This window comes from Lipotes vexillifer, unplaced genomic scaffold, assembly GCF_000442215.2.
Source record: "Lipotes vexillifer unplaced genomic scaffold, Lipotes_vexillifer_v1.1 scaffold111, whole genome shotgun sequence".
Lineage (NCBI taxonomy): Eukaryota > Metazoa > Chordata > Mammalia > Artiodactyla > Lipotidae > Lipotes > Lipotes vexillifer.
In genome coordinates, this window is record NW_006778270.1 from 1,887,210 (window position 1) to 1,896,267 (window position 9,058).

Below are 9,058 nucleotides of genomic sequence, written 5' to 3' on the forward strand. Positions count from 1 at the left end.
TGTGGGAGGTAGTGAGAAAGGAGTGAAATCACACCTTGTTTGATTTGGAGCCTTAACAGGCTTGCTACTGTTTGTAGCAAGTTTGCTACAAAAAGTTTGTTCAGTTTGCTACTTAACAGGCTTGTACTGTTTACAGTACACGGGAACGTGGGCTTTGTGAAGGGATGAGAGGGGAGGAGAGATGAGGGTGACATCTGTATGTATGAGGCTGAGAATCCTGGAGCAGGTGCCCTGCGGCTGTGTCCTGGACCGCTGTCCCCACTGCCCAGCCAGAGGCCCGCCCTCTGGCAACCCAATCACCCCTCCCTCCTTTCATGGGGCTTGGCCCACACACTCAGGGCTGGCCCGTCAGACCAATCCCTTTGTTTCCCACCATGTGGGTGGGAGAAGGAGGCTGCTGTTTCTACACTGTGCCTGCCTGGTCGCATCTGCTGGGTAAAGGTGAGTCAGGAGATGAGAGACGGAAGGGCTCACCCACGGGGGAACGCGTCCCTGCCTTGAAATGTGGAAGGCTAGGGGTCAGGGCAAATGAAAGAGGACATGCCTCTGAGAGCAGAAGTAGATCAGTGGTCTCAGCTTTGGGAGCTAGATGCAAGGCTGGTAACAACCGCACACCACCCAAAGATCACCCACTGACGCTGGCCTCCTGCCCACAGCTCCAGGCACACAGCCCCCAGCCCAGCCCCCATGCCACTCAAGGCACCCTAAATGTATGCTCGGGCACACTCTCGCAGGCAGCATCCCCATGCTAAACACTGCTGGCTTGCCACCCTCCCAACCTCTGAAAGGGAGCAGAATTAATGCTGAAAGCCTGACAAAGTGTGGCTGCCTTCCAGCACCAAAAATACCTACCGTGATCCGAGGAGCTACTGTACTGGCATCTATTTGTGGAGCTGGAGCTGCTGCTGTGACAGAGAGAGGACTTCCCCTGGGGGTCGGCTGGGTGCCCATTTGGGCCTATTCTCCCCAGAGTCTCAGGCTTCCTTTAAAGGCCTGAGGATGCCTGCTCAGCCAGACCTGCCTCTGCAGGAGAAATACTTATTTCTCCCAGGAAAAATTCAGCTCCATTCCAGAGTGTGCAGTTGCCCTGTTCTCTCCTGCTTTTCTTATCCTCTTCCCCAAGTTACCCATCTAGTTACAAGCAAAGAGGGGGCCTGGGGCTCAGGATAACAATGGAGCAGCCACAGATGACTTTGCATGGGTGAGGTTCCAGGGTGGGTGGGTTGGGATGGACGAGATACCTGTTGAGCTTGCTACAGTTTTCCAAAGATGAGGATTTGGCATAAGACAAACATCTCCCCATCCATCCATCCATCCATCCATCCATTTGATAAACACTGATTAAACACCCACCACGTGTGCAGAACGGTGCTGGGCTGTGACCATTCCCCCTGATGGAAATGAGGATGAACTTCAAGGCACTGGCAGAGTCTTGATGAGTCCCCAGGGGCCATGAGTTTGCTATCAGCTGGACAGGATGCGAAAAAAGACATCAAAGACCAGATAGATACCAGAAAACTCAGGTCCCAGAAAGACATAGACAGGTCTGAGGGCATAGAGCCTATTAGCATGATTATTAGCATAATTTCTCTAAAAATATGTGTGGAAGAGATAATCATATACTATGTACATGTACAATTCCATTTTTTAAAAATCGAATAAAGTTGCTCTTAATAAATAATGTTTGTGGAATGAATGAATGAATGGATACCCAGTGATCAAAAAGACGTGGTTATTAGAGCACCTTTGAAGATCAAAGGCTCATGTATATTGCCATTGCCTCAGAGGATGTTATATCTAAATACACACCATGAAACTGAGTTGTTCGTTTTTTATTCCCAAGATATATTGTTATAATTATGTGCGTGACTAATAAGATCCATATTTGTTTTAGCCTATTAGGACTAAAAATATGAACAAATCTTTCCATTTTAATGATACTATTAATTCTTCTAACATTTCTACATATTTCTATTTTAACTACCACAACTCTCTGAAGATTGAAGGTAGAAATCCCCATTTTGAAGATGGACAAACCGAGGCCCAGAGATGTTAAGGGTACTTAACAGGGTGCCTCCCAGGAGACCTGGTAGTGTTCTTGACATTGTCATGCTGACCGCAGGAACCCCCATAATCTCACAGGACTCAGACCCCAGGCCTGAGTTCAGTGGCAATGTACAAACTGGGTGACATTGTGCCATGCTGCCTGCAACATGTTCTCCTACCTGTCTTCTCTCTCTCTCCTTCCCTCTCTTTCTCTTCACTATTTATCTGAAAAGGGGAAGGGAGGCTGGGTTGAAGGATGTGGTGAGTAGAGGAGTCTGTTTAATTTTACCTTCCTTGCTCTTCGTTCTAGGGTTGGTTTCCGGACCACATGTAGGGGGGTAGTATTAGAAAATTACTTAAACTGTATTAAAACAGTCCCAAGATATGATAAAATTGTGGCAAAGGGAAGAGATGTAACCTCTTCCAGGGTCACGCAGCACTTGATTGAGAACCAGAAGGTCCTAATTTTCAGCTTCAAGCTTTATCGGTTAGGTATTTCCAACCCTACCACTGCCTGTCCTGGGTGGAGCTGACCAGATCAATGCTCCATGTATCAAACAAATAAGAGAAATGTTCCAAAATCTTCTAGCATCTTCTTCAAATTATACTCCTTAATAAATTGTGGTTTGTATTCGGTTTAACCAAAGATAGGATGGTAGACAAGACTGTCTGGATGAAGAGACAAGATCAACTTATAAAGAGAAATAAATAATAATATAGGGTAAATTTTGATAATTGCCTGGAGGGGTGCCAACGATAAATGCGAAAGAACTTCAAAGAAAAGAGTAGGTATGGATCAGGAGAGACAGCTTAGATTCTTTTTGGCTGCACAGGGCACAACAAGGAATAACCAGTGAAAGTCACAGTAAGACAAATGTCAGCTAATTAACAATGAGGAAGGAACTTTTGAAGAATTAGCTAACTTCTGTGACTGAAGTAAATCTCACATTTCCCCCCAATACTGTAATGAATGGGTGATTGTGCAAGACAACCGGTGAGTCTACATTTATTTTCCTTTTTTTTTTTAAGGCCACTGCTGCTCTGAGAATTCCCTGCGACTCCCTTTAGGGTTTCCGGAGTGTTTTTTTTTCTCTTTCTATTTATACCACTGAGGACTGTGGCCACGAGAGGGCAGTAGAGGGAGCTCATCAGAATACTTGGACGTTTTGGGTAAACTCGCCTGTGCTCTAATCGGGAGCAGGGACTGCGCAGATCCTGCAAACTCGCTGGGATCTAGCTTGCAGGCCTGTTTCTCAAAGCCGCGTCCAGAGTCTACGGGGATACTGAGATTCTATAGGACATGGAAGCACTGGTCATAAAGACACCGAGGCATTTGCATCCAGAATCCAGGCACCTCTCACCTTAGGCCATTAAAATAAGATTTTTTACCGCCGCCTCTCTGATTCCCCTGCCAGATAGGCCCCCTAGGTCTGGATATAGAAAGCTCCCCACTGGTCCCCGCCTCCCCCGCTTGCCAGGTGCCCAGGATCCGTAACAGAGCTGGAAGCTTGCGACTCAGAGCAAGGCTCATCTTCGCATTATAAAAATTATAATTAATAACAACAACTTCAAACCTCATTTGACAGCTTGTTGGCTTTTTGAGATTCACAAGCAGAGGAAATTTGCTTGGGCAAATTCTGAGAGCCCCTTCTTAACCTCATCAGCCAAGGCCGGTTCCTCCCGACTCACCCCTCAGATTAAAGACGAAGAGAGAGATGTGCAGGATGTGCGCGGTGACAGGTGATGCTCAGGGAGGGGGAGCCCACGTCCCCACTGACCTCTCCCACTCTGCCGGCGTCCTGAGCTCCCCGCACCGGGGGTTCAGCCGGCTGGGCGCTCCAGACCTCCACCCAAATCCCCAGGCCCCAGCAGGATTTGCGTTGCCCCCTTCGCCACTTAAGGCGGCGGGTGGGTCCGGGCTGAGCCGCGCACAGGGAGGAAGCGGGGCGGCCTCCCGACGCCCAACCTGATTCTCCTTTGTTGACAGCTGGCGGAGGAGGAAGACCGGGCGGGAGGGGGAGGGGGCAGGGGGCTGGCTGCGGCGCGCTGTGCCAGTGGCGGGCGCGGCCCCAGCCCGGGCGGGCGCGGCCGGCAGGGAGAGGGTTAACGCGCGCGGCCTCTATGATAATGAGCTGCCTGGTAATATAGGGAGGCCGGCTCTCAGGGCTCCGCCGCCGCCACCACCGCGGGAGCCGGAGCTGCCGGGCGGAGCGTCAGCGCCAGACTGGAGCGGGAGGGCGGCTGAGCGCAGTTGCTCGGAATTTTTCAGCCTAGAGGGCAGGCGATCCAGAGAGAGACCCCGCGAGCTCGGGAGCGGTGTGGAGCGCGGGCGCCGGAGCGAGAGAAGCGAACCTCTAAATAGATCTGGAGAGCCAGGTTCCCGGAGGAAATGGGAGTGTGAATGAACCCGGGAGCAAGAAGGGAAGGAAGCGCCGCGATTGCTGATGTCAGAGGAGCCCGGAAAGTCGCGCTGGAAAAATCTGAAGACAGCCGGGGCTCTGCCGCTTCCCAAGGAGAGACACCGCCAGCCACCCACCCCACGCCCCCTCGGCGCCTCCCGGTTCCCCCAGCGAGCCGGCGTCAGATCCCGGCAGGGCTGTTACCGGGCGGCGGAGGACGGAGCGGCGCGCGGACAGGAGACCGAGGGGCCACTTCAGGAATACAGATAAGTGGCTGGGGGCTTGACGTGGATTTTAATGAATCTGGACTCCGTGTGGATTTGGTCGTCCCCGTGATCGCGAGCTGCTGGCAGCGAAAGGGGCAGCGCGCCGGCCTCTGCAGCCGGCGGCCGAAGCGGCCGGATCGGGGACGGAAGGGCAGACCGACGTCTCCGAGCTGGGTAAGCGGCGCCCTCCGCGCTGTCCCCCGAAGCGCGCTCGCCCCGCCGCGGCTCCCCCCGCGCCCTCCTCCGCGGCGTCCCGGCCCCGAACGCCTGGGCTCGGCTGCGGCCGGCGAGTCCCCGCACGGGGTCGGCCACTTTCGCGGGCCGGAGCGCGGCGCGCGCGCGTGTGCCGGCTGACTCCCTGCCGCCGCCTCCAGCCCAGGCTTCCCCGCCGGCGCCCCGCTTCCCCGCTGGGCTGCTGACGGGCGGCGCTCCAAGGCGCGCTTCCACCGCGCACCTGCCTGCAAGCTGAGGCTCGGGGAGCGCGGGAGCAGCGGGACTGTCCCGAGAGCTGCAGCCCAAAGCGGGCCTCCGAGGCACTGCACCCGTAGGAGGGTCTGGGCCACTGTGGCCGGCGCTCAATTTGGGGACGTTCACTCTGGTGCCAGAATCCCTGGAGGCCGCTGGCTGTTCCTTCGGAGCAGGGGACTTGGGAATCAAAGGGGAATGCCTCATATGCGCGGCTTCCAGAGGCTCAGGGAACGACACCAAGGCACCGAATGGGATTAGTGCCCCATGGCCCCTTCCGTGCGCCCTCGTGGTGAAGCACCCATAAGCACGATCCCCTGGTCTGAGCCTCAGGAGACGGTTGGGTGTTGAAGGATGAGTTTATCCAGGGTCCGAGAGGCTCCTTATAAGCCATTTTAGAATATTTTCTTTCTTGGACTTCTTGCCCCAACCCACAAGTGATGTAGGGATCTTAGAAAATTCTGGCCCTTTTTATCCATCCCATAGGTAGTCTCTGTAAATATGCTAATCATGGTCTTGATGGCCAAAGAGAGAAAGTCATCCAGAAACTGCCATCCCAGGTCCCTGACGAATGTCCACCTGTTTGGCATGACCTTTGCCCTAGAAGGAGCTACCTACTCAAACTGAGCTCGGAGGGATAGAGATATTGGGGGAGGTGGAAGTAAAAGACTTGGGGTTCAAAGTCAGTTGTCTCTAGAAATGAGAGCCCCATGAAGTGGGCAATGGAAATATGATCAGGTCTCCTGTAGGGTTCTAAGATCCTAGGGTAACAGTGGCAATCCTAGTAGTGGCTATACAAGGGACATAAGACAGGACCTGCTTGAGGCAGTAGCTTGGGGACCCAGTAGCTTGGAGGAAACTACAGAAATTTGGGGAGCCATTCGTCCCCTATCCATGAGCACAGTGGACGGGGTTCATGAGCATCAGATCAAGATGAGTATCTGGGCTGGGCAGGGCTGGACGTCCTGGGAGCTGGGAGTCAGATTCAGTTCCCCCGCACACCAGTCCCCACACAATAGCAGGCCCCTGTCTTTCTGGGCTTCTTTCCCAGACCTTGAAACTTCACTCTTCCCTCTGGGCAGGTTTTGGATTCTGGGGCCTTCAACAGAGCGTCAAAGCCCGGGGAAGAGATAGCCCTGGCTGGAGGAATTCAGCTATTCCTAACTGAAATGCACAACTTTTGTGCAGACACCCCAGAACACTCCAGGAGCTGCTAGCAGCCCTCTCTCCTCTGACCTCCTGGCAAGAAGAGAGAAGAATTCATTAATTTCCCCCTCCCCTCATCTAGCAGCTTTTGAACTAATTACCTATGATCTCCCCTCCTTGGCCTGGGGGTGGGGGTGGGGGGTCAGGTGGGAAGGTAGGGAACCAGGGAAACTGAGAGCAATCTGTCAAGATACCCTAGCGAGGTTGTTTTGCTTTTCCCTTCTTCCACCTGGCATCTCCACTTACGCCCAACCCTTCCTCATCTCGGAACCTGCCCGCACTGCCAGCATTACCTGAAAGAGTGGTTCCCCTCAGCCCTCTAGCCAACCCTTTTCAGGGACCCGCTGATAAAGGAAGCGCAGTGCAGACTGCCCTCTCCGCTCCCTCACCATCCTCAACAAATTGCATTAGGATGGGGCAAATTGGCTTGCAAAGCAGTTAAATGGAAGTGACGTTTGGAGCGCTGTGCAGTGGGTATGCTGCTGAAGAGCAGTAGGGTGCGAGGCGGTGGAGCGCAGGCAGGTCCCCTCTGCCCAGGACCACGAGTCTGCCAAGGGGTTTCCACTTGGCCCTTCTCTTTGACAGGATGTAAGGACCAGGACCGGGGTCCCTCATAGCCTGGAGCAGGCCAGAGGGGAGCTGGTTGGCCTCTCAGCCCCAGTCTAAATGAGTAAATGGTGGTGTCCCATGTCCATCACCCCAAAGCAACCATGTCATTACAAGGTTGGTGGCCCTGCTTTCACAGCTGCCCTGAATACCTACCCCTGTCCCCAAAGCACCAGGGAACATTCCCTCTCCAACCTTTTGACCATCAAAAGCTGCAGGTGTGATGGATGTAAAAGTTCACCGTCTGTTGTAGTGGAGTCTGTGCTTAACGTGAAGTTAAAGAGAAACCCTTCGAAGAACAGCTACTTATCTACCAGGCCCCTTTCCCATTTCCAAATACTTCTGGTGATTTTGTTCATCTTTATTTCATGGGCATGTTACAAAGGAAACACACAAGCAGGATGGGAAACCAGTGACAGAGTTAAATACACAAAGCAGCAGCTGGCAGCAGCCTAAACTCACTAGTTCAGGTACCATGAAATATTTATGGCTCTGGAGTTGTCACTGTTCGGGGGTTTTATAGTCTCTATCCCGCCTCCTTTGCTATGGCTGCCTCTCCAAGATAAGGGGTTTGGTGCGGGAGGGGCCAGGGGGCAGACGATTTCCATCTCCAGCAGCGACCCCCCCTCAGCTGTCTCCCTGCATTGCCACACAGCTGTCTCCACACACGCAGACTGGGGCCCGGTATACTCTGTCCATCATGGCACAGCGAGAGGCGAGGAACTCCAAGCCAAGCCCCCACCCCACTCCCGTTCTCATCATAAAGAGACCGGAGCATTGTGTTACTACAGTCTGTTAACTATGGATAAGTCAGGATTGTCCACAGGGAAAGTGGCAGAAGCAGGCTTTGAGGTGCTGTAGTTTTACAGCTTGTGCACACACCCCTCCCCCCAGCACTGCCACCCTCACCCAGGGCCAGTCTGTTATCAATTCATTATAAGTGAATATTTCTCCCCTTCACAGATGCTCTGTTCCAACAATAGTGAATGGAACTGATTCCCTTATGGGAAACAGTGTTTTTCACTTAGTTACAAAGATTTCATGCCTGATTAGAGTAAATGAGGGCTGGGGGTGTGTCCCCTTCTTGTCTGGTCATTTCTAAAGGTGAGCCCTGTGGAGACAGAGAAAGGCAGTTCTTCCCCGGGAGGGGGGCGGGGGGGTGTGTGTCAAACAGCTGGTCCTAAGGGCCAGGAGGGATGGATGGTAAGAACAGGACACCCCCTTTCTCCCTGCCTTAGCCCTCAGGCTCTCCGGGGCCCTGTTCCTGGCCTTTGGGCATATGGAACCTCTACTGTTCCATCTGGGATTCAAGGGCAGAAATAGAGGCGAGGAAGTTCTTTGTTGGGGAGCAGTGTCCCTACAGGGCAAGTGTAAAGGGAGAGGAGGAAGGGACGGGGGATAGAGGAAAGAAAAGGCCCCAGCAGTGCACAGGCTGCTGCTCCCACAGTTGGTTCACCATTAACCCCTGCCCTGGCCTGGCCCTGTCTCCCGCTTGCGTGGAAGGATACTCTCGGAAACCCAGAGGAGCAGCGGGTGATCCCCATGCCCACCTCTCCCTGCCACAGGACATTCGCCGTGTGTCCCCTCTCCCCTTCGGCCCCCAGCTCAGTCCTGGCCCCCCACTCCCCCTTTTCTCTCTCTCTCTCTCCCCTGGCACCGGCATCCTCCTCCCAAACCCTGCCAGCTGTCCCTTCACCCAGGCTTTGCCAGTTGTTTGCCTGACGGCACGCACGTCCCACAGGGAGACAAGCAGACTAGGGAAGAGAGTGGCTGGACGGGCTGAGCTGGGCTCACACAGGACTCCAGAGCCGAGCCCTGAGCTCAGCTAATAGACCGCTTCAGACCTACGGCATCACCGCACGGGGCCCAGGTTTGCTTGGGGGATGGAGGCGAGCAGGGGCTTTTGGCCAAAGTTCCCTCTCCTCCCGGAATATGCCTGGTTTCCGCGAACGTCCCTGCCTTGGCCCTCTGAGACAGGCCATTTTCTCCAAGGCCTTTGTCAAAGCATTTCCAGCTCCTCAGACCTGGAGCCCTGAACTTCGGGGGGAAAAAAAAAAAAAAAAAAAAAAC

At 53.8% G+C, this 9,058-nt stretch overlaps 1 protein-coding gene across 1 annotated transcript in view; it reads left to right on the forward strand.

The window, feature by feature from the left end:
* The first annotated feature begins 4,767 nt into the window (after nt 1-4,767).
* PLXNA2 (plexin A2) overlaps nt 4,768-9,058 on the forward strand; it is a 221,551-nt gene continuing 217,260 nt past the window's right edge. Inside the window, exon 1 of the mRNA XM_007451568.1 lies at nt 4,768-4,885. The gene's annotated coding sequence lies outside the window, so the exon portion shown is untranslated. The remainder of the gene's footprint in view (nt 4,886-9,058) is intronic.